The sequence below is a fragment of the Lepidochelys kempii genome, chromosome 1 (assembly GCF_965140285.1).
Source record: "Lepidochelys kempii isolate rLepKem1 chromosome 1, rLepKem1.hap1, whole genome shotgun sequence".
NCBI classification, from domain to species: domain Eukaryota; kingdom Metazoa; phylum Chordata; order Testudines; family Cheloniidae; genus Lepidochelys; species Lepidochelys kempii.
The window spans coordinates 28,868,190-28,891,904 of NC_136380.1; the positions used below are offsets into that span (position 1 = coordinate 28,868,190).

The window sequence follows — 23,715 nt, forward strand, 5'->3', positions numbered from 1 at the left end:
CTTAATAATGGCATCTTCAGTATAGCAGAGAAAGGTAGAACATGATCCAATGGCTGGAACTTGAAGCTAATCACATTCAGACTGGAAATAAAGCACATTTTTAACAGTGAGAGTAATTAAAGTGCAAAGGGTCATGGTGGATTCTCCATCACTGACAATTTTTAAATCAAGACTGGCTATTTTTCTCAAAGCTCCACTCCACGAATTATTTTGGGGAAGTTCTACGGCATGTGCTATCCAGGAGGTCAGACTAGATGGTCCCCTCTGGCCTTAGAATCTATGAATGTCTGAAAGTCCAATGTTTCGTGGCATGGCAGAGCTTGAAACACTTTGGCTGCCCAGTCAGCTGTGGGCAGCAGGAACCTCTCACATTGTTGTGGTGTATTTCATACCCATCCTTCCCAGAGTAGTACATGCCAATTCCAGGGGCAGGGCAGTGGAGAATAAGGCCCTGATTTGTTAGCTGCTTTACCTTTGGACTAAAGGTTTCTCTCCACTCTGAGCTGAGGAGACCCTGTACAGGCGGCTCTCACCTATGGGTGCAGAACTGGAGTTTAGGCTCCAAAGCCTGCTTCCCCCTGACTTTGGAAAAGTCCATCCAGTGGGGTATTGCAGAGTTCAGGTATCATGGCTGGGGAAGGAACTCGGGGGTTTGGCCACATTCCATGGGATTCTCCCACCCCGACAAATCTATGGGGAGTATATAAGAGGGAGACATCCCTCTCTACAACAACACTATTTGCCATTGTAGTTCTAAACATGCTAGGTGCTGCATGGCATTTCGTCAGCACCCCATTCTTTCCAATACTGAAATCCAAAGCACGAGGGAGAAAATTTGGATTGAATTTTAATCTTTTGCCTCATTCTTCTTAAAGGCAGATTTACATAGTATGCCATAAATCTGTCATGTAGTTAATGACTCACTACTTGTTTTAAAGCTCACAGGAATTGCACAATATCTGCTGATCTTTTTCTAAAATATGAGTTTGGCTTGCCCAGTTGTTTATGTAGGAATGAATGTGACTAGACCCTGTGCTGACTGATAGCATCTAAGCACAGACATGTAAACTAAAGAAGAGTTACTGCATGCCCTATGCCAGTAGGTATTTGACTATTATCCGGATTCTATCGTCTATGTAATTACAGCTGTGGGAGTTTTGCTTTTTTTTTTTTAAACGAGCCCAAACCAAAACCCCAGTAGCAAGCACCCCGAACTTCAGTGACACTTGGAGCTGAACTCTGATCCAAACACAGTGGCTTGTCCCAATCTCTCCAAATGGCTAAGCCAAAATCCCAGTCCGGAACTTTGCAGGCGGGTCCAATTTGAATCTATATCTGAACCTTCTCTATCTTATGTAAGAGTTCACTAATGGCATATATTTCTTGGAGCTTCTAAGAACTATGATTTGAAACAAGCTACCATACCTGAAAACAGCCCTTGATGGAGACACTGAGAACGGGACAATCCCACATGGTGACTGATGAAACTCTCATTCTGATCTGATTGTGCCTGATTCTGATCTGGCACATACTGATGTAAAGTAGACTGAAATCAGTGGAGTTACACCAGTGTAGATGTCAGGTAAGTGTGATCAGAACCAGACCCTCTATTTAGAACAAAGCCAAGTCAACTTTTAAGATCACAGTCTATCACCATGAGTACAAAGTACAAATCAGGAGGTGGTGGTAGAACAGGCAGTATGAGCCATCATGTGCATAGGTGCAAATACAGAATGGTTGGCCTCTGGCAGCTGGAGAAGACCTCGGTATCAATCAACAGGGAGCCTTTTTGTCCATTGAAGACTGTGGTAGTGATCTCAGTAGGTTCCAAAGGAAGCCATTGGCTTGTGTTTGTTGCAACATTTGGGCCAATGAATATTTTCCCTGAATAAGGGCTTGGACCCATTCTTATATATATAAAGAATGGGCCCAAGCCCTTATTCAGGGAAAATATATATATATTCAGTGCACACATATTCAGTGCACTGTTAAGAATCCAAGCAAATAGCAAACCCTCTCTCTCCAGCTAACTTCACTGTTGACTGGAGCTGCTTGGGACATTAGAATGTTAGATGAAAAATGAAAGGCAAAAAAATTCTTTGCTCCCCTTCCATTTTTTTGATGAGTTTTGCTGTTAACGGATGTGGCCCAGGGGTTCTGATTATAATGGGGTGTAAATTTTGTGCTAAACTTGTCAGCTCCTAGCAATATCTGTTAGCTTGCCAGCAAGAGCTGGAGATAATGAATTTCTAAAAGAGCTTGCGGTCCATGTTGGTTCCGTGCAGAATGGATGGCAGCAAACTGGAAAGTCACGTCCTCCAAATCAGCTTTTCCTCTCATTTCCCTGCCTGCATGAGTCAGTAATATATCTGGTAATATATTGCACCATTGGGCACACACGCTGCTATCACAGATGACACTAACTGGCAATCTCAGAAAGACACTGTCATCCCTAAGTGGAGATCTGGGATGAGACACATCGGTAGGGTGGGAAAGTTTGGACTTTTGCTGCCTGGGCTGGACTTATTCTGTGGACAGAGAAATGTAGTCCCCAGTGCAGAGTACAGTCAATCCAGCCTTTTCTTGCCAGCTAGTGCTGATGAGATCCATTTATGGAATAGAAAACGTTTCAACGAAAAATGCAAACAGAGAGCCTGGTTCCATACCATTGAAAGCAATGGGAGTTCTGCCAATGGGCTTGATCTTGCTCTCTCTGAAGACAGTTCCATCTAATATGGTCTAATTAGAACTGGTCAGAACGTGGCATCAAAAATCCCCCCCCCCTTTATTTTTTCATTCTCAAGTGGAATGAAAATGGTGAAATTTCCTGCAAAATGAAAATTCCAAAATTTTGTTTTGGAAAATTGAAATGACATTTTGTTCCAACTTTATCAACTTGACTTGTATTATAAATGATAATATAACAAAACGTAAGTTGAAAGAATACGTTCAAAACACTTTAACCTCGTTGAAATTAAACTTACTGATTTTTTTGTCAAAATTCTGCAAAGTTGATAGATTCCAATGGAAAATTTAGATTTTATTGAAGCAGCATTTACTGATGGAAATCTGCTCCACCCAAACAGTTTTGACCAGCTCTGGTTCTGACTTCAGCAAAGGTAGACCAAGAGAAGGCATCAAAAAATCTATCTTTGGAAAACAAGTGTTTCTTTGGAAAGCTTTATTCTGCAGGTTATCAAAGAAACTTCATGTAAATGACCGGCCTTCCAAGAACATTTTTTCAGTATTTATTTTCAGACAGGCAGATGATCAATACGTTCATGGGGTATCAGAGTGGAATAAATGCCATATTTTTAACAGCAAGGGTAATTAACCATTGGAACAACCTACCTTGAGATGCAGTAGAGTCTCTGCCACTTGCAGTCTTTAAATCAAGACTGGATGTTTGAGCTGTAGTATCTCTGCTAGTAAACAGAAATTAGGGCCTTGCTGCAGAAGTTATAGGGTGACCTTCTCTGGTCAGGTCAGTCTACTAGACCCTTATAATGGTCCTTCCTGGCCTTAAAATCTATGTAACCATCGGATTGATCTTCCTGGAGAATTTCACCCCTAGAGGTGGCCCTGGGGTTGAGCACACTGACATGTAGAGTGTGGAAGCTTGTGGTGCATCTGACCATGCTGTATATGATCTGCGGAAAAAGAGAGAACTTCAGCCTCCAGAGATGTCAATGCAGCCCCTCCCCCAGCATTAAATTAGCTTAATATTATTTTTAAATTATAGGAGTGGGGCAGAAAACAGAGAGAATGTAAAACCCAGCAGAAAAAAACCAAAAGCTATAGAGACCTTCTTGGAGTGATCATAAGTCATTCACGGTGAGGCACGCAATACATCTTTGTTCCACCACGTCTTCCCCGTTACCAGATCTCTTATTTTTCAGTTTCTGTGTCCCAGTAAGTACAGAACATATAGACCAGGGTCAGCTTGGTTTGGTTTATAACAGTTTCCAGCCAGGAACTGCTCTGGAGTATGCTGAGAGACGCCGAGTACAAAACGAAGTCAGCCAGCTCAACAGTGCATTGTGCAAGGAAAGGCATGGAAAGAATCATTGCACTTGCAGGACTCCTGTGTGGGGTTTTTGAAGTCTTCTCCTGGATATCAAGGGCACTCGGCATCTAGCAGGAGCAGGCTCTGAGTCAGCATGAGGATGTGGTAGCACCCAAAATATGCTAAGCACTTCCCAAACACAAAGGAAGACATTCCCAGCCCTGAAGCAACATACAGTCTAAGGAGATACTGATTTAGTTGGGGACTGGTCCTGCTTTGAGCAGGGGGTTGGACTAGCTGACCTCCTGAGGTCCCTTCCAACCCTGATATTCTATGATTCTATAACACAGACAGTTGAAGGGTCGGGGAAGGAGATGCAGCATCCAAGAAAACCGATCAAGTTGATCACAAGCAAGTAGCTTATTAGTCACAAATTTGCTGAATTAATTTTTAGTCATATCCACACTAAGGCCTCCTGGTCCCTCCACCACTTTGTCCCCTAGCCTTGCCCTCCACAGCAGTCCCAGCTTCAGGTCCATTATCTCTACACCCCTGGCTCCCAGCAGCCAACCCTTCCCCTCCATGTAATTTCATAGTCCCATTTGGCTTTAAAGTCTATTAGCTCACCCACTCTGATCTGCTGTATAACACAGGCCATAGATTTTCATCCAGTTACTCCTCTGACTAATTTCCCCTAATTTTATTAATAATGAAGACTCTTTGGTGTTCGTGTCTTTTATCTCGTCTGACATTTCTCTGATCATCGTGTTCTTGTCTAGTCACTGTTTTATTGAGTGTTCCCTCGAGCAATAGAGGGCCGACCTCCACAGCTGTAAATCAGTGCAGCTCCATCACAGTCAATGACTATTTATACCAGCTGAGGGTCTGACCTGTTATGTGGTTTTTATTTTTATTTTTATTTTTTTTAAAAAACAAGACTCTGCATAGCCAGCTCCAGACTCCTCCGTGGTTGCTCTGATTCAACTGTGTGTAAATATTTTAAGACAACTTTTTTCATCCTTCCTGCTTCCTGCCATCCCTGACATGCAGATGGCAACTTACTGTGGGAGAAGTTTTTGTGCGTCCTCTGTGGGCCTCCTCATGTTTGGGGAGAAATGAACTGTCTTTTGAGTGGAAGGCTGCAAGGAGATCATCTTTCTCCAGCCTAGCAATGACCTTTCTGTGAGGATCCTTTCATTGCTACTTAGTGTACTGTCCTCTAATTGCACTTGAACAACCTGGCCTCACATGGCCAGCTACCAAAGTGCTCCTGCAGACATCATAAGTAAGCAGATAGAGGTAAGATCTGGCTGAGATCAACCTTATCACTGTCCATAGTTTGTGTTACCTCCTCAAAAGACTCCATAAAGACCTGGGGAAGGCAGAGAAGACCTCCAGAAATACACAGATGTAAGGAAAATAATCAGTCCTGCTGCCTGCCTGGACCAAGGATTATTCTTCTGGGATCTATCCCAAGAGTTCTGTCCAGGCAAGAGGTCATGGCTCCTGCTGAACTATTTCCATTTCAATACTGGGTTCTATCCCTGCATGTCAGGTAAGTGAGGCAGCTGAAGGGATAGATATTGAACATGCAGTGCGAGTTAGACAAAGGCGCATTTCTTTACATAGTGCTTTTCATCCACGGGGCTCAAAGCACTTTAGAGATGGCAAACAGAGGCAATACTGTGAGTAAAGTCCTTGAGGAAGTCCATGCTAGAGCAAGGAGTAGAACCTTGCTCCCATGACACATGGCCCTAGCTTTTAACCACAACACGAGCCTGTCCCCTGTAGGGCCCTGTGTCCAATGACCAAAAGTGATGGTGGAACCATACCCAACTTGAAGTCTAACACCAGCCCTGGTGACCCCATTAAGACGGGGTCCCAACCTAAAGTTTGAGAACCACTGATCTAATTTGAGAGAAGGCATGATAAGAGAGGGTCACCGCAGAAGGGAAAGAAGCTGAGGGTAATGATTAAAGTTCAGATTTTTGTCATGGTTATTTTTAGTAAAAGTCACAGACAGGTTGTGGGCAATAAATAAAAATTCATGAAACCCTGTGACCTGTCCATGACTTTTATTAAAAATAAGCAGTGGGGAAGGGCTGACTACTGGGGGTGGGGGCTGAAGTCCAAGCCCAGGGGTGGCAGGGGAGGGACTGAAGCCAAAGAAGTGAGGATGGTTTGTTAAAGTCATGGAATCCGTGACCTCTGTGACTAAATCGTATCCTTAGTAATGATAGTAAGACCATGTGCTCACAATGGTTTAGCTACTGCACAGCTTGATGGATCCAAACTAGTGCAAGTTCTTTCTTTTAACAGATCTATAAAATTGTTTCCCCCTGACTGCTGCACAGCCCAGGTGCCAGGGGTTGGCAGACTTCTTGGGGGCGTCGCAGCAGGAGTAAGCCTTAAGCAGGGATAGGAGGGGCCCTGAAAGTGAAGACACAAAGCTTGAATCTCCTGTGGTGTGGAAGTCAGCAGAGGAACTCAAGGATAACAGTGACATGGTCAGAGCCATAGGCAAGGAAGAATCACACAGATTTTTAAGGCCAGAAGGAGCCAGGGTGATCATCTAGTCTGATCTCCTGTATAACGCAGGCCACAAAGTTTGACCCAGTAATTCCTGCATTGAGCCCATGTCTGGTGGCTGAGTTAGAACATTTCTTTTAGAAAGACAGCTGTTGTGTAACAGTAAGGAATCATATGAGCACAGGGGTGCACAAATAACTGTTTAATTATATACAACATGCAAGGCCTAGCTACCTATATACACTGCTACTTCATCAGGGTTATGGTGACTTCTGAAACACAGAAGACAGTGAAAAGAACAGGCATCTTAGAGACTAACAAATTTATTAGAGCATAAGCTTTCGTGGGCTACAGCCCACTTCATCGGATGCATAGAATGGAACATATAGTAAGAAGATATATCTTCTATTATACATACAGAGAAGGTAGAAGTTGCCATACAAACTGTAAGAGGCTAATTAAGATGACAGTGAGGGCCACTCAAGTGCTATTTAAAGGGATAGTAACCCAATTTCAATGTTACAACATCAAATCTTGATTTAAAGACTTCAAGTGATGGAGAATCCACCACATACCTTGGTAAATTGAAATTGTTCCAAGATCCTTCTAGCAGTTGCATTATAGATTTGTGATCAGGTTGCTTCATAACCTTCTCTCTGATCAGCTAAACAGATTGAGCTCCTGTAGTCTTTCACTGTAAGGTGTGAAACCTTACAGTGAAACCACACTTCAGTCTTGTACCAGTTTTCTGAACTATTTTCAGTTTTTCAACAGCTCATTTAAAGTGTGGCCACCAGAACAGGACACAGTATTTCAGCAGTGGTCTCATCAATGCTGTATACAGAAATTATCAGGTAGGAGTGGACACCTTATTTTCTCCTGTCAATACATCTAAATACCACGTTAGCCCTTCTGGAAATCTCATTAGACTAGTCTGTGGGCACAATTCTGCTCCCATTTAAGTCAGTGGGAACAGGGTCAGGCCTATTAACTGTATTATACCTCCCAATATGCATATGAGGTAGATAAGGGGCACGCAGGAGTAATCATTTTACCCACAAATAAAACGCAATACCTCTGAGGTAGGAAATCGCAGCTGTTTAACATTATACAACAATTTAGGGTAAGACGTGACAAAGAATATTCTATCTATTGGAAACTGCAGAGAGAATTCAGATAGAATCATGGGGGGTAAGTGAACCTCAGGCTTGGGGAGGCTAGGCCCCCGGCCAGCTGGCCCCGCCAGCTCCCCTTCCCCAGCTGGAGCCCAGAGTCCCAGCCCCAGAGAGCCTGGTGGGCGGGCAGGCAGGCAGCACCCCCCACCACACTAGGTGGGTGCGCAGCACGGCTCCCAGCTCTGGGTGAGCCCACCCCCCCCCCCCCCGGTTCTGGCACCACTGGCCCAGAGCTGCAGGGGGAAGCAGGAGGGGGCCTGAGGGTGGAGAGTAGGCAGGGCCACGCAGGCAGTTTGGGTAATCTGAGCCTTCCCCTGCCTTTAATACCCGCCGCCCATGTATAGAATCATAGAAATATAGGTAGAAATATAGGACTGGATGGGACCTCGATAGGTGATCTAGTCCAGTCCCATACACTGAGTAAGGGCTAAATATTATCTCTAGACCATTCCTGACAGATGTTTGTCTAACCCAGAGGTGGGCAAACTACAGCCTGGGGGCCGCATCTGGCCCTCCAGACATTTTAATCTGGCCCTCAAGCTCCTGCCGGGGAGCAGGGTCTGAGGCTTGCCCAACTCTGGCGCTCCAGCTGGGGAGTGCGGTCAGGGGCTTGCCCCACTGCATGTGACTCCCGGAAGCAGCGGCATGTCATCCCTCCAGCTCCTATGTGTAGGGGCAGCCATGGGACTCCTCACACTGCCCCCACCCCAAGCACCACCCCCACAGCTCACATTGGCTGGGAACCGCAGCCAATGGGAGCTGCGGGGGCGGCACCTGTGGACGGGGCAGTGCGCGGATCCGCCTGGCCATGCCTCCGGGTAGGAGCCGGATAGGGGCCATGCCGCTGCTTCTGGAGCCTGTTTGAGGTAAGCGCCACCCGGAGCCTGCACCCTGACCCCTTCCCGTGCCCCAACCTCCTGCCCCAGTCTTGGTTCCCCTCCCACCCTCCCAAACTTCTCGGTCCCAGCCTGCAGCACCCTCCTTCACCCCCAGCCCCTCATCCCCCCAGCCGGAGCCCTCACCTCACCCTCCTGGACCCCACCCCTCCTGCACCCTGAACTCCTCATTTCTGCCCCCCCCAGAGACTACACCCCCAGCCAGAGCCCTCACCCCCTCCCGCACCCCAGTCCCCAATTTTGTGAGCATTCATGGCTTGCTATACTATTTTCATACCCAGATGTGGCCCTAGGGTCAAAAAGTTTGCTCACCCCGGTCTAACCCCCATTCTTTAAAACCTCCAATGATGGAGATTCCATAACCTCCCTAGGTAATATGTTCCAATGCTTAACTACCCTTACAGTTAGAAAGTTTTTGCTAATGTAAACATAAATCTCCCTTGCTGCAATTTAAGCCCATTACTACTTGTCCTGTCCTCAGTAGATAAGAACAATTTATCACTCTCCTCTTTATAACAACCTTTTACATACTTGAAGACTGTTATTATGTTCCCCTCTCAGTCTTCTCTTCTCCAGACTAAACAAACCCAATTGTTTCAATCTTTCCTCATAGGTTATGTTTTTTAGATCTTCCATCACTTTTTGTTGCTCTCTTCTGGACTTTCTCAATTTGTCCACATCTTTCCCAAAGTGTGGTGCCCACAACTGGACACAATATTCCAGCTGACACCTTATCAGCGCTGAGTATTCAAGAATTACTTTTTGTGTCTTGCTTACAACACTCCTGCTAATACATCTCAGAATGATGTTTGCTTTTTCTGCAACAATATTGACTCATATTTAATTTGTGATCTGCTATAACCCCCAGATCCTTTTCTGAAATACCCCTTCATAGGCAGTCATTTCCCATTTTGTGGTTGTGCAATTGATTATTCCTTCCTAAACATAGTACTTTGCATTTGTCTTTCTTGAATTTCATCCTATTTATTTCAGACCATTTCTTCAGTTTGTCAAGATCATTTTGAATTCTAATCCTGTCAGCCAAAGCACTTGCAACCCTTCCCTGCTTTGTATAGCCCACAAACTTTATAAGTGTACTCTCTATGCCCTTACCAAATAATTTATGAACATATTGACTAGAAATGGACCCACGACAACTTACTGTGAGACCCACTTGATATGCCCTTCCAGCTTGTCTTTGAACCATTGATAACAACTGTTTGAATATGATTTTCCAACCAGTTGTGCACCTACCTTTATAGTGAGGCTATCATTTAGATAGGTAGAAGGTAATTTCTTGTTAGAATTTGGTCAGGGCACCAGGGTTAACACCTAAACTCCTACAAAAAGGGATATGTGGCCTTTATAGACATAAAAATAAGGACTTGACAGCTTCTATCTGCCAAAAGATGGCACTTCTAGCTGCACAGTGCCTCATTGCACTGCACATAGCACTGATTTTGTACTGATTCAGAGGGTAAAGTACCACCTGATGAATTGTCTCCATCACTTCCTTCAGCACATAGGAAATCACATTCATGACCCAAACACCAGTCAGGCTTGATCAAACAGGCTGTAATCACAGATGTCTTCCCAGTGCTCAGTGACTCAACCCCCCCTCCTCTTGATCACAGTAGTGCATCCATCAATTCGTCTCCAGGATCCATCTTCTCCTTTCTTCACCTGTGCTTGGATCAAGAAGATTCTCTGAGAAGGTCACCTGCATGTCATCCATCCTCAGTTCTCTTCCCAGGCTGCCTAAAGTGATTTTTGAGTATTGCAAATGTCCTTTCCCTGGAGCCATTTGTTCAGAGGTGGTCTAGAATCAATGGAAAATACCCAGAGTTTTTCAAGATATTCAGATTTCAGCGTGGTAGCATGTTAGTCTGTATCAATTACAGTGAGCTATTATTAGCAGGAGGAAAAATCACTTTTATAGTGGTAATCAGGATGGCCCATTTCAAACAGTTGACAAGAAGGTGTGAGTAACAGTAAGGGGGGAACATTAGAATGGGGAAATAGTTTTTAGTTGTGTAATGACCCATCCACTCCCAGTCTTTATTCAGGCCTAATTTGATGGTGTCCAGTTTGCAGATTAATTCCAGTTCTGCAGTTTGTTATTGGAGTCTGTTTTTGAATTTTTGTTGTTGAAGAATTGCCACTTTTAGGTCTGTAATTGAGTGTCCAGGGAGGTTGAAGTGTTCTCCAACTGGTTTTTGAATGTTATAATTCTTGACGTCTGATTTGTGTCCATTTATTCTTTTGCATAGAGACTGTCCAGTTTGGCCAATGTGCATGGCAGAGGGGCATCATGCTGGCACATGATGGCATATCACATTGGTAGATGTGCAGGTGAATGAATCCCTGATGGTGTGGCTTATGTGATTAGGTCCTATGATGGTGTTCCTTGAATAGATATGTGGACAGAGTTGGCAACGGGGTCTGTTGCAAGGATAGGTTCCTGGGTTAGTGTTTTTGTTGTGTGGTTGCTGGTGAGTATTTGCTTCAGGTTGGGGAGCTGTCTGTAAGCGAGGAGTGGCCTGTCTCCCAAGGTCTGTGAGAGTGAGGGATCATCCTTCAGGATAGGTTGTAGATCCTTGATGATGGGCTGGAGAGGTTTTAACTGGGGGCTGAAGGTGACGGTTCTTGTCAACTGTTTGAAATGGGCCATCCTGATTACCACTATAAAAGTGATTTTTCTTCCCACTGATAATAGCCCACTGTAATTGATTTGTCTCGTTAGAGTTGGTAAGGCAACCCCCATCTTTTCATGTTCTCTACGTGTGTATATCTATAGATATAGATATATATGTGACAGGTTTCAGAGTAGCAGCCGTGTTAGTCTGTATTTGCAAAAAGAAAAGGAGTACTTGTGGCACCTTAGAGGCTAATAAACAAATAAATGTTTTAGTCTCTAAGGTGCCACAAATATGCCTTTTCTTTATATATATCTGTATAATATATATATCTTCCTACTGTATTTTCTACTCCATGCATCTGATGAAGTGGGTTTTAGCCCACGAAAGCTTATGCCCAAATAAATTTGTTAGTCTCAAAGGTGCCACAAGTACTCCTCATTGCTTTTTCAAGATATTCAGCATCCTTATTAAGATCTGAATAGCCCAGTCACCCTAGAGATGGTATAATGTCCTATTTTCTTTTTCTGGGCCATAGATGACTCAGACTAAGTTTTTCACTGCAAAGTCAGGATTACTTGCCTTTACTTTCTTCCCTAGTAAGGATCTAATCCATGGTCCACTGATCAGACCCTCTTGTGCTTTAGGTAGGTTGAGAGATTCCTTATCTGCTTTTTCTTTCAAACAGATTACACACTGGTTAAACCTTTGGAAGATGAAGGAACTAAAGATAAACCGATGGCTCTAAGAAAAGGAGTACTTGTGGCACCAGACTAACAAATTTATTTGAGCATAAGCTTTCGTGAGCTACAGCTCACTTCATCGGATGCATGCCGTGGAAAATACAGTGGGGAGATTTTATATACACAAAGAACATGAAACAATGGGTGTTACCATACACACTGTAACAAGAGTGATCAAGTAAAGTGAGCTATTACCAGCAGGAGAGCTGGGGTGTGTGTGTGTGTAACCTTTTGTAATGATAATCAAGGTGGGCCACTTCCAGCAGTTGACAAGAACCTGTGAGGAACAGTAGGCTCTGTTAGCTTTGAGTGCTTGGAAATATGTGAATTAGAAATGCCCCTGTGGCAATGCAGTCATTTCGTAGTTGCTAAATGGGAACTGCTCACAATAACACTTTCTACCTTCTAGGAATGAAAATAAGTGTTTGTGTATGTTTTTTCCTGTTGCACTTCCAGTGGCTTAATATCCCAAAGATAATTATATGACTCAAGAAAATGAGTGCATACTTTAGAAACTCCCAGTACTGATAATGCTGATGGGTGGTTTAAAGTGTTTTGAAGCTCTCTGAACCCACAAGAACAATTGAATTCCAGGGCTTTACCGATACGACCTAAGCAAGCCCAGGCAAATGGCTGCATAGTTTTCAGAGAGTCGTCAGTGGATGAAGTACAGATAGCTCACTGGGAGAGCAATCTTTCGTCTTGCAGTATCAGGGTGAAGCGTTTTCGTGTCAGAGGAGTCACACTACGGACACGTTGTCAGGTAAGATTTTACTGTTTGTAATTCAGACTTTTTGAAAGGCCTTATCCAGATGTAGCTGGAACATTTTCCACTGTGAGTATAGAAAAGAGCCATGTACTTTCTGGGAGATGCCTCTTCTTAGTTCACAGTAAAGCCACAGAGAAGTATTTATCTGTTGACTAGATAAGCAAATACCGTGCGTAAAATGGACTGGCAGCTAATCAGTCTGTGCATGCCACTAACTGAATTAGTGATGATGGCTTAAGACTTTTTTTTGTATGGTGGTTGTTATACGTTTAACAGAGACAATATGGTTCGCTCTGTATGAGACACAAAAGACGACACAGCCCTTGCCCTGAGGATTTTAACACCAGAATAGGTATCTTACAGTCTACTTTTAAAATATCCCATGACTGATGTTGAAATAAAAGGCAAAGGAAGAAATAAAACACATCTGTTTAACTATTCCATGCAATTTACTGAGAAAGGATCTTTAGGAGCTTTAAAATAATAATAAAGGGTCCTACCAGCTCCACGTGGACATAAAGATCTCATAAGACTTTTTACAAGAATAGGCAATTACACCACTTTCCTGGCCAATATTTCCAGTCCCACCAATGTTGTGGCTTCCCTCCACCCCAGAGGTGGCTGCATTTCTATGGCATTATACAGCCTTAGTTTGTGAGGTTCTCTGGGGTTGTTTGTGAGGGAATTTTTCCCCCAAATAATTTGAGGAGCAATTTCATTGGCATAATAACCTCTGGGGAGCTTTGGTGGAGTTGATTTTTATGGACAGAGGTGGTGAGAAGTCTGAAATGGATTTAAATTATTATTTTTTGCATAATTTAAGTAATGCATAGATGTCTAGGACTATACACAATATTTGTTTGATTTTTTTTTACATTTCTTCCATAGCTGTCTTACAATAGGCCAGATTCCAGCACCCTTAGATATATTAAAGGTGACTTAATGCTTCCTGACTCTGCAAATCGTCTTACTGATTTCACATGGGACAAGATTTTTAAAAGTACTCAGCAGTTCCCATCGTCATAGTTATTTCTAGATTTTCAAACACACTTAGCACCCTTTGGCTACCAAGCTCTTTTAGACAATCTGGCCCTAAAATACTACTCTTAAGCTTAAATAAGGATGGTAGAATCTATCCGAACCATGTTAATGATCACCATGTGTTCTTAGTAAGGTAATTGACATTGTAGCATATATATTTTTCCCCATTTAAAAATCTTTCAAAACATTGTTCGGAGACGGCTCTTAAAATAGGGGGTAGGACAATTGTTGCTGTTTTACATAAACATCTCTTCCCAGGAGATCATTCATTTCACGATTCCCATGTGCCCGCACTGAATGCTTTCTCCATGGGCAGGCATGGGACGTGGGGGAATGTACATTTCAACACAGAAATCTAAACCCTGTCCCAACATGCATATGCAATGTGTAAACGAGTGACTTGTCTCAAGTCATAACAGCTTTTTAGAAGATTTCTCTCCTGGGGATTGTAATGCCCAAAAACCACAGTGCTCTTGGCTTCTCCTTTAGCTATAATAAAGTCAGATTAATAATGTAGTAGTTCAAGATAACTATCATGAGATCATTTAATTAACATTGTGACCATATTCCGTGCCAGTTGGCTCAAACTTCACGGTTTAAGAAACTTTAAGAGCGGCTATATGGATTTTTTTGAATGATTGCATTAATGAACAGCTCATTAGTCAGCTTTCTGGTTAATTAAAGGAGAACGTTCATGGGGAAGGGATATGTGAGGCAATAAAGGGCCTTTGAGGATGATTAAATAAAGAAGCCATGCCGTGGTGTTTGATAACCACAAAGGCAGCTTCCTTCCTTGTACATTCCAGCACAATGGACATTATTCCTACTATATGAGTGTGTGCATGAGGGTCTGAGTGATTCCATGTCACTGTGTTCTAGGGGCCTGATCCATATCTCATTGGCTGTGCTGGTGGCTGGAAGAAGTTTCCATGCATGTTGCTCTTGAGAGCAGGTGTGTAACTATTCAAAGGCTGGTTCAAAACGCTGAATCTTTTCCAAGGGCTGAACTATGTCTTGAGAGCAGGCTGTGCAGAAGCAGAGTGAGGTGACTGCACTGCTGTGAACATTTCAAATTTGTACATCTAAGGCCTTCTTTGCACTTAGAAGTTTGGGTTTCTTTTGCTGCTTTAACTATGCCATAATAGTTAAAGTGGCAACACTCCCACAGTTATGTCAGTATAAAAGCGCTTATGCCAGTATAACTTGTTCAGTGAAGTGAACTAATTTATACTATCATAAGTGCACTTATACTGGTATAACTGCATCTGCAGCTAGGCTTTCACTGGTGGAGTTGTGTCAGCAAAAAGTCACACACTCCCAACCAATATAGCTATGCTGGTAAAACTTTTATACAGTGTAAACCAGGCCAAAGCCAGTTGTACATCTGCACCCTAGATGCAGCACTTATTTAGATGTGTATTTGGGCATCTTCAGTGTCCAAGTCCTGAACTGAGGGAAATGCTGTCTAGATGAAATTACTATAAGGTGGGTGCACAACTGGCTGAAAGACCGTACTCAAAGAGAAGTTATCAACGGTTCACGGTCAAACTGGGAGGGCGTATCTAGTGGGGTCCTGCAAGGGTCTGTCCCGGGTCTGATGCTAGTTAGTATTTTCATGAATGACTTGGATAATGGAGTGTAGAGTATGCTTATAAATTTTGCAGGTGACTACAAGTAGGGAGGGATTGCAACTTGCATGCACTTTGGAGGACAGGATTAGAATGCAAAATGATCGTGACACATTGGATAATTGATCCAAAACTAGCAAGATGAATTTCAATAAAGACATGTGCAAAGTACTTCACTTAGGAAATAAAAATCAGATGCACAACTACAAAATGTGGAATAACTGGCTAGGTGGTAGTACAGCTGAAAAGGATCTTGTGGTCACAAGGAATCATAAACTGAATATGAGCCAACAGTGTAATGCAGCTGTGGAAAAGACTGATATTCTGGGGTGTAGTGACGTTTGTAACACATGGGAGGTAATTGTCTCATTCAACTCAGCAGTGGTGAGGCCTCAGCTGGAGTACTGTCTAGTTATGGGTACCACCACACTTTAAGAAATATATGGGCAAACTGGAGACAGTCCAGAGCAGAGAAACAAAAATGATAAAAGATTTAGAAAACCTGAACTATGAAAAAAGATTAAAAAAACTGGACGTGGTTAGTCTTGAGAAAATAAGACTGAGGGGGGACCTGATATAAAGAGGATGGTAATGAATTGTTCTCCATGTCCAATAGGACTGGTCCCAGTACAGACCCCTGGGGGACACCACTATTTTCCTCTCTCCATTCTGAGAATGGATCATTTATTCCTATCCTTTGTTTCCTATCTTTTAACCAGTTACTAATCCATGACAGGGCCTTTCCTCTTATCCCATGACAGCTTACTTTGCTTAAGAGCCTGTGGTGAGCGACCTTGTCAAAGGCTTTCTGAAAAGCCTTGGAAGAGTTCCACCACGTCCTCCAAAAATCTGACAGCTGCATGATGCAGTATTGGGGATTTAATCCCATGAATCTCTTGCTTGTGTGTGTTAGTGTCAAGTTGTTACAATTTATTTTCCTGTTGTTCTGGCCAGTTGAATTCTGCACAGTTTAGTCTTAAAGAGCTCTAGTGCAGCCGTTACTGTCCAGAGAATACAGGCAATAGATTGTTTTAATCTGGAAAAATTCCAAACCAGAAGCTTAACTGACCTTTGTCCTCTGACATCCAGTTCTTACAGATTAGAGGTTGAAAAAATGTTACTGAAATAATTCACATATTGCAGTATTTATTCTGCCATTAGGGAGGACTTTAACGATGAGGACAATAAGGATAAAGAATTGGATTTGTGCCCCTTTTTGCTGTGTAGTGATGTGAAGGATGAGTGGTGGGGGGGATGAGGTTTTTTTCTGGCCCCGCCCCTTAAACCTTAGAAATATCAGGAATGTTAAGTCTTGTCCTGCTTGTTTTTGTTAGAGGACTAAGTTGAAGGTCTCAGGTATATTGTAATTTCTCAGCCCTTAGTTGAAGAGAGGGATAGCTCAGTGGTTTGAGCATTGGCTTGCTAAACTTAGGGTTGTGAGTTCAATCCTTGAGGGGACCATTTAGGGATCTGGGGCAAAAATTGGGGATTGGTCCTGCTTTGAGCAGGGGGTTTGGACTAGATGACCTCCTGAGGTCCCTTCCAACCCTGATATTCTATGAAGGGCTGAGGAAATGCTTATGTAACCCACTGGTGAGTGTGTAACAAGTCCCCCTCTGTGCCAATTCACAGAGGATATGAGTTGTTATGGCCCCCAACTACAGAGCCTTCATTCATTAGCGCAAGATGTAGCACTGCATGCTTTACACTGGGAGGTCCCTGCTTCAATCCCTGGTGTGTTGGTCAAGATGGCAGCCATCACTTCCTCTTTAACATGTGCTCCTAAATACCTGAGGTGATTTTTGAAAATCTCCCTCAGCTCTGACTGCATAAGACATTTGAGCTAATGGGGTGTTCACCACCATGCCGCGCTTCAGTCCCAGAGCACCCACCCACAGAGTCATTGCCTAGGACCGGGCAGCAGGTAAGAGCGGGTCAGCTCCCGCACACCCAGCGTGCGCTGGGGTCTCATTGTTAGGCAGAAAGCAGGGGCCATATTCACAGAGGCGAATGCGCCGGCATTGGGGCACCAGTTTAATAATACTGCATAGGGCCCCATAAATCCTAAGGACGGCCCTGCCTATGTGTCAGGGAAGAAGGGTTCAGAAGGGTGGACACAAGTCTACCCTGTTTCTGGGCCATGGAAGTAGTAGCTGCTTGGTGAGGGCTGAGGGAAAGAAGTCTTCCTCCGAGTGGCAGTAGGAGGAAATGGGCCCCAGACTTTCTGCCAGTATTGGCACAACTAGCTCCAGGAAGGGGCTCAGAGAGAGAGGGGGGCAGGCAGCAGGACTCTTAGTGATTCAGTGCAGCAGTTTCCAGGCTCCACGGGATGAGGATGCAACTTTCAGCACTGCTGTTTAGCAACATTAGACCAGCTGGGCCTGATTCTCCCATCTCTCTTTTACATTAGGGTAACTCTGTTGGCTCTGAATTACCTTCATGGAAGTGAGGGGAGAATTGGGTCCACCCCATTAGGTTCCTTCTGATCTAGTCTTAGGGGTATGTGCTGGGGTATGCCTTACCATGTAAGCACCGAGGACCCAGGTTATGCATTCATTTGGAAGCTTGAACTATTGGTGCGTGCACACGCGCGCACACTCCCCCCTCCAGCTATCGATAGAAGCACATACGATGCTCACAGTCATAGCATCTACGTGTCTAAACTGCATTTGAAGTAATGGCAAGGTCATACCTATTCAGAACGAACTCTCCATGTGGACACTCTTATTCTGCACTGAGCGCCTTTTTACAGTTTAACTTAGTCCACTTTCAAAGTGCAGAATAAAGGTGTCCATATGGAGAGCTATTCCACAATAGCTATCTTGGGCTATTTCTCCATGTAGACAAGCACTATTTGAGCTTCAGCCATAGGAGCCAACTCCATGGGTGCTCTGTGGCTAGAGCACCCACGGGGAAAAATTAGTGGGTGCTCTGCACCCACCTGCAGCCAAGCTCCCCCGCTCCCTTCTCACCTCCTCCTCCCCCATGTGCACCACATCCCTGCTCCTCCCGCTCCCTCCAAGAAAGTCCTAAGCACTGCCAAATAGCTGTCAGGCGCTAGGAGGGAGAGGGAGGAGCAGGGATGCGGCACGCTCAAGGAAGGAGGTGGAGAAGAGGTGGGTCAGGGGCAGGGACTTGGGGGAAGGGGGTGGAATGGGGGCAGGGCAAGGGTGGGGCAGAGGTAGGGCCAGAGTTGGGGGTGAGGTCGAGCACCCACTGGGCAGAGGGGAAGTCCCAGCTCAAAAACACACTATGCCCCAGATACCAGGATAAAAAGCCCCTATTCTGTGTGAAAAACATCTAATACCTAGTATCCAGTGGTTTTCCTCCTGATGTCTGGCTATTGCTCTGCTAAGGTTATGTTAATCAGGTGATAACGGTGGCCCAGAATCTTCCCTGCATTAAGACTGCATCAGTGCAAAGCAGGCACAGCACTAAAACCAGCACAGCCAGCCCCAGCCTTAGCACTGAATCCAGTTCAAAACCATTCTCCTTGTCTGGACTTGCCTCAAACAAACTCATGGACTGTCTCCTTCTCCCCTCCCTTCTTCCTCAGCTCATCTAGCAGTGGCTTCCTCTTTATCTCCCTGCCCAATCTTGTCAAAACAAGCGTGTCTTCCTCTATGGTTTCTGCTAACTAGAACAGTCATCCTGTACCTCTGTCTGCCTCACTGAGTCTTCATCTATTTTCAGATCTCATCTGGAATAAAGCTGATTCATAACCCAACACTGCTAATTACCTGTGGATAGACTGGCAGCTGGCCATACAGGAAGGGCTAGGAATGATTCCCATGCTCCTTTCCACATGGACAAGATGGGAGGAAAAACGTCTCTGCCTCCATGTGCTATTAATACCTCACAAAATGCAAATCTCCAGGTACTCTGGAAATTGATCATTTAAACTCTGGTGGCCATTAAAATAATAAATAATAAGAGTAATATTATATTATAATTAAATACTAGAGTAGATAGCAAATCATTAGGGTTCAGCTCTAAACCACACTATACTGCATAGCTAGAGACTGCTGAATAGCATCCGAGAATTTCTAATGTTCAAAGGACATGGTCAGATGGGTCTTCAGGGGCTGAAGCCAGGTGCTCTGGATCTAAAAGCAGGAGCTGCTGCTGCTGCCTTAGCTAAAGGACTAGCTTCCTTAGCTTGAAAGCAGTAGCAGACTCAGAAACCTGTTATGTGGCTTAGCCCCTATAGGGGGCAAAGAGTCAGACTGTGTTACTGTGATATAATATATAACATACTGTGACAAAGTTCCTGCTCTACCTTGGTGGGTCTTGCACTTATTGGCAGATTTGCCCACCTTGAAGCTCCACGGCAGCCCTCAGCTTGGCCGTTTTTCTGAACCAACAGTCCAGGTCAACTCCTCCTGTGTCTGACCAGGAGTTGGGAGGATTTGGGGGGAACACAGGCCCACCCTCTACTCCGGGTTCCAGCCCAGGGCCCTGGGGAATGCAGCTGTCTAGAGTGCCTCCTGGAACAGCTGTGTGACAGCTACAACTCCCTGGGCTACTTCCCCATGGCCTCCTCCCAACACCTTCTTTATCCTCACCATAGGACCTTCCTCCTGGTGTCTGAAAATGTTTGTACTCCTCAGTCCGCATTCTCACTCTCAGCTCCTAGTGCCTCTTGCTCCCAGCTCCTCACACGCACACCACAAACTGAAGTGAGCTCCTTTTTAAAACCCAGGTGCCCTGATTAGCCTGCCTTAATTGATTCTAGCAGCTTCTTGATTGGCTGAGGGTGTTCTAATCAGCCTGTCTTAATTGTCTCCAGAAGGTTCCTGATTGTTCTGAAACCTTCCCTGTTAGGAAACGGAACGTCTTTTGCTTGCTCCTCAGCTATCTGCTTTCTATTCTTTCCTAAAGCCCCCTGGCCCGGATTTTTCTTACTTTTTGCACCTGCCTTAGTCCCCCCCCGACCGGGCCAGACGCTTTTTTGATTTTTCTTTTTCTTTTTGTGTTTTTTTTCCGTCTACGTCCTTCGCCGGCCATCCCCCCCCACGCCTGCTTTCGGGCGCAGCTATTTGCCTCAGCTGGGCCCCCGGAGGAGGGGGGGGAAGATTGCCGATTTTGCTGTCCGGAGGGGGGAGTGGAAACCCCCAGACCCAGCCGTTTTGCCAGCAGCTCGGACCTTATAGCATTCTTAACATACCGGAGGACTTGGAACACAGCCAACACAGCCGGAGACGGAGATTTCATCAGACAGAAGAAATAATATAAATCATTGTGACGAAGGCCGTAAGATTGAGTAACTTTCTGAATTATACTCTCGTGGGGGGGAGTTTGACTGTGATTACTTGCGTTTGTGGCGGCACAGGGGGTGTGGCGTGGAGACCCCCACCCCCGATCCATCGGTGCCCCTACCCCCCCATCGTTATTACAACTGTCACGGCCCCCCCGCAGTCTGTCCCTGCTGGCAATCTGCCATCTCCCTTCGGATCCAGCTGTTTGCTTTGAACTTTACCTTCCGGACCGGACCTAACAACCGACCAACCGAGACTCTTTGGACAAACGCGTGTGGGTCTGCACCCCCCCCCCCGGATTGCTTATCCCACAACTTGCCCCTTTTACTAGACCCCGATTTTGTTCCCCCCCCTCCTCCCAGCCCCCCTCCCTTGGCATTTTTTCCCTTCCCGTCCGCAGCCAGTGGAAGGAGGGGCTATTCTGCCTTCTCCCCCCCCCCCTTCTCCTTCTGGTGTCTCCCTGTCTCTCCCTGCTCACAATGGCGGGGAACGAGAGGGGCGAGACTGCTTTAATAAAATTAGTTGTCCCTTCCCCACCACCACCCCTGCCCAACCCCCAAGGTCCCCCCCCTACTACTATTGTTAAGGTACTTGCCACCCCCCCTGCTGGGGCACCGGTAGCAGGAGGTACCAGGGTGATTGCTGCTGCTGCTGCTGCACCCACCCCCCCCCCAGATTCTAGGAAACCCCCCCCGGTTCGCCAGAAGGGCCAGGGCGGGTGGAAAGGAAAGGGCCCCGCTAAAACCACTGAGCCCTCCATGGCAGGGGCTGCCCCCACCGCTGCGGCCTCGTCATCAACCGTGGCGCCCCTCCCAGCGTTTCCCTCCACCAGCTCTGCGATTGTCCCTCCCCCGGCCCCCAGGACGTATGCCCGGGCGGCAGCGGGCTCCCCGCTGCCTGCCGCCTCGTCATCTCGCCCCCCCCCCTGCCTCCGCCACCATCACCAGCGGCTGAGGCCCTTTCCCCGCCTTGACCAGGAAGCACGGCGTCCGTTGCCTCCTGGTGCCCGCCTCGCCCCACGTGGAGACATACGTGCAGGCGTTGGCGAAGGTGGTAGGACCCACGGCTATTGTGGCGGCCTCCAAGATGTATGGGAAGGTCGTTTTCTTCTTAGCCTCGGAGGCTGCCGCCCAGGAGGCGGTGGAGAGGGGCCTGACGGTAGGGGGGGTGTTTGTCCCCCTAGAACCGTTAGAAGACTTGGGCGTTCGCCTCGTCCTTACCTCCGTTCCTCCCTTCTTACCCAATGCTGCCCTGTTACCCGCTCTTTCCACCTTGGGGAAACTTGTTTCTGTCATCAGCCCTCTCCCGTTGGGCTGCAAGGACCCCACCCTCCGTCACATTTTTTCGTTCCGCCGGCAAGTGCAGCTTCTACCACCGGCAGGGGCGCGTGACGGAGAGGCGCTTGAGGGGTCCTTTCTAGTCCCCTACGAGGGAGCCCGCTATCGGGTCTTTTATTCTACTGGAGAGGCCCGGTGCTACCTCTGCCGCTCAGCGGGGCATGTCCGCAGAGACTGCCCTTTGGCTCGGGGGGGAGGGGCACTCGAAACCCCCGAGACCCGGCAGGACATTGGCCCCGTCGCTGCCGACGCCCCTGGCTGCCCAGTACCTGAAACCAACCCTCCTCCTACTCGACCCATCGCTGCTCCCGTCCGGGCCCAAGAGATACCTTCCCTACAATGCCCGGGCGAGCAAGGGGTTTCCACCCTTGCTAGTACCAACCCAATAGAGCCCATGGAGGAGGGTGTGGCAAGGATATTATCGGGTACAAGAGAGGGCCCTCCCCAAGGAGAAGCCCCCACCCCTCACGTTGCCCCACCGCTACCTCCCCGAACCCCTAAACCGTCGCCTCCGCCCCCCGACACAACCCCTGCTAACCAGCCCCCAGATGATGCTATGGAGGGCTGGACCCTAGTCCAGGGGAAGCGAGGCAAGCGGAAGGCTCGAGCTCCGCTGCATCCACCCGACGCAGAAGCCCCCCGGAAGACCAGGAAAGGAGGCACTGCTATCGAGCCTCCCGCCACGGCCGCGAGCGAGATCCATCCGCCGGTGTCGGGAGGGGAAGACGGACTGGCATTGGAGGGCAGAATCCCCCCTCCACGGGAAACCCTCCCCTCCGAGACTTCTGAGGACACCCCTTCTGCCTGGACGCTACCCGAACCCCCCACGGACCCCGAGGCGGCCGTTGAGGCGGGCCCTAGAGGAGAGGCCCCCGGGGTGGCAGGAGTTGGCCTCTCCTCCGTGTATGCGGAGATTGAGGCCCTAGATTTGACCCCGGTCACCCAGGGAGGGGATGATTTGCTGCCGGCTGGCCTCGAGCTGGGCAGCCTTACCCCAGCCTCCCTTTCCCCATGCTCCCTCCCCCTTTTTGCCTTCCCGGGTGAGCACCCTGCAGAAGGCGGTCCACCACCTGATGCCGTGACCGCTAAAACCACCATGGAGCCAGCACCTAGCATTATTGGGAGCCCCTCCCCTTCCCCCTTAACCCTTGACTCTGCTCAGGAGGCACTTTCCTTTAGCTGCTCGCCTCCTGCACCCCAGAGCCTTACCCCTGCCCCTGCCCCCACCCCTGCCCCTGCCCAAGGACCCTCCTCCTGCAATGTTAATGCCGCCCCTGGGGTTATTTCCTTTCCGCCTTTTGCAGACTCCCCCCAGGGAGCAGTCTTTGCACTTTCTAGTCGCGACCCGTTAGGAGTGGCAATTTTTCCCCTGCCATCCCCCTCCACCCCAAGGTGTGAAATGAATTTAATAACCCCAGCCTGTCAGATGCCCCGTCGGTGGTCCGCACCCTGTCTACCTGCCTTAGCGGACCACGAGGCTGTATTAAGAGGCCCATCAGGGAATACCTCGGGAATTGTAACCCCACCCCCCCATGAGCTGCAGCATGCGCTATGGAAGTTCCTAGAGCACTCCCGTGGCGCCCGCGATAGGGCACAGCTGGCTCTTCGGCTATGGGGGGACTTTGATCAACTCCTTCAGGCCACAAAGGCCCTTATAAAGGAGGGCAGGGGGCAAGGAAAGCGCGGTGCTGCGGCCT

The 23,715-nt window shown here is 46.9% G+C and overlaps 1 protein-coding gene across 1 annotated transcript in view; it reads left to right on the forward strand.

The window, feature by feature from the left end:
- The first annotated feature begins 20,241 nt into the window (after positions 1-20,241).
- AMOTL1 (angiomotin like 1) overlaps positions 20,242-23,715 on the forward strand; it is a 140,133-nt gene continuing 136,659 nt past the window's right edge. Inside the window, exon 1 of the mRNA XM_078852313.1 lies at positions 20,242-20,955. The gene's annotated coding sequence lies outside the window, so the exon portion shown is untranslated. The remainder of the gene's footprint in view (positions 20,956-23,715) is intronic.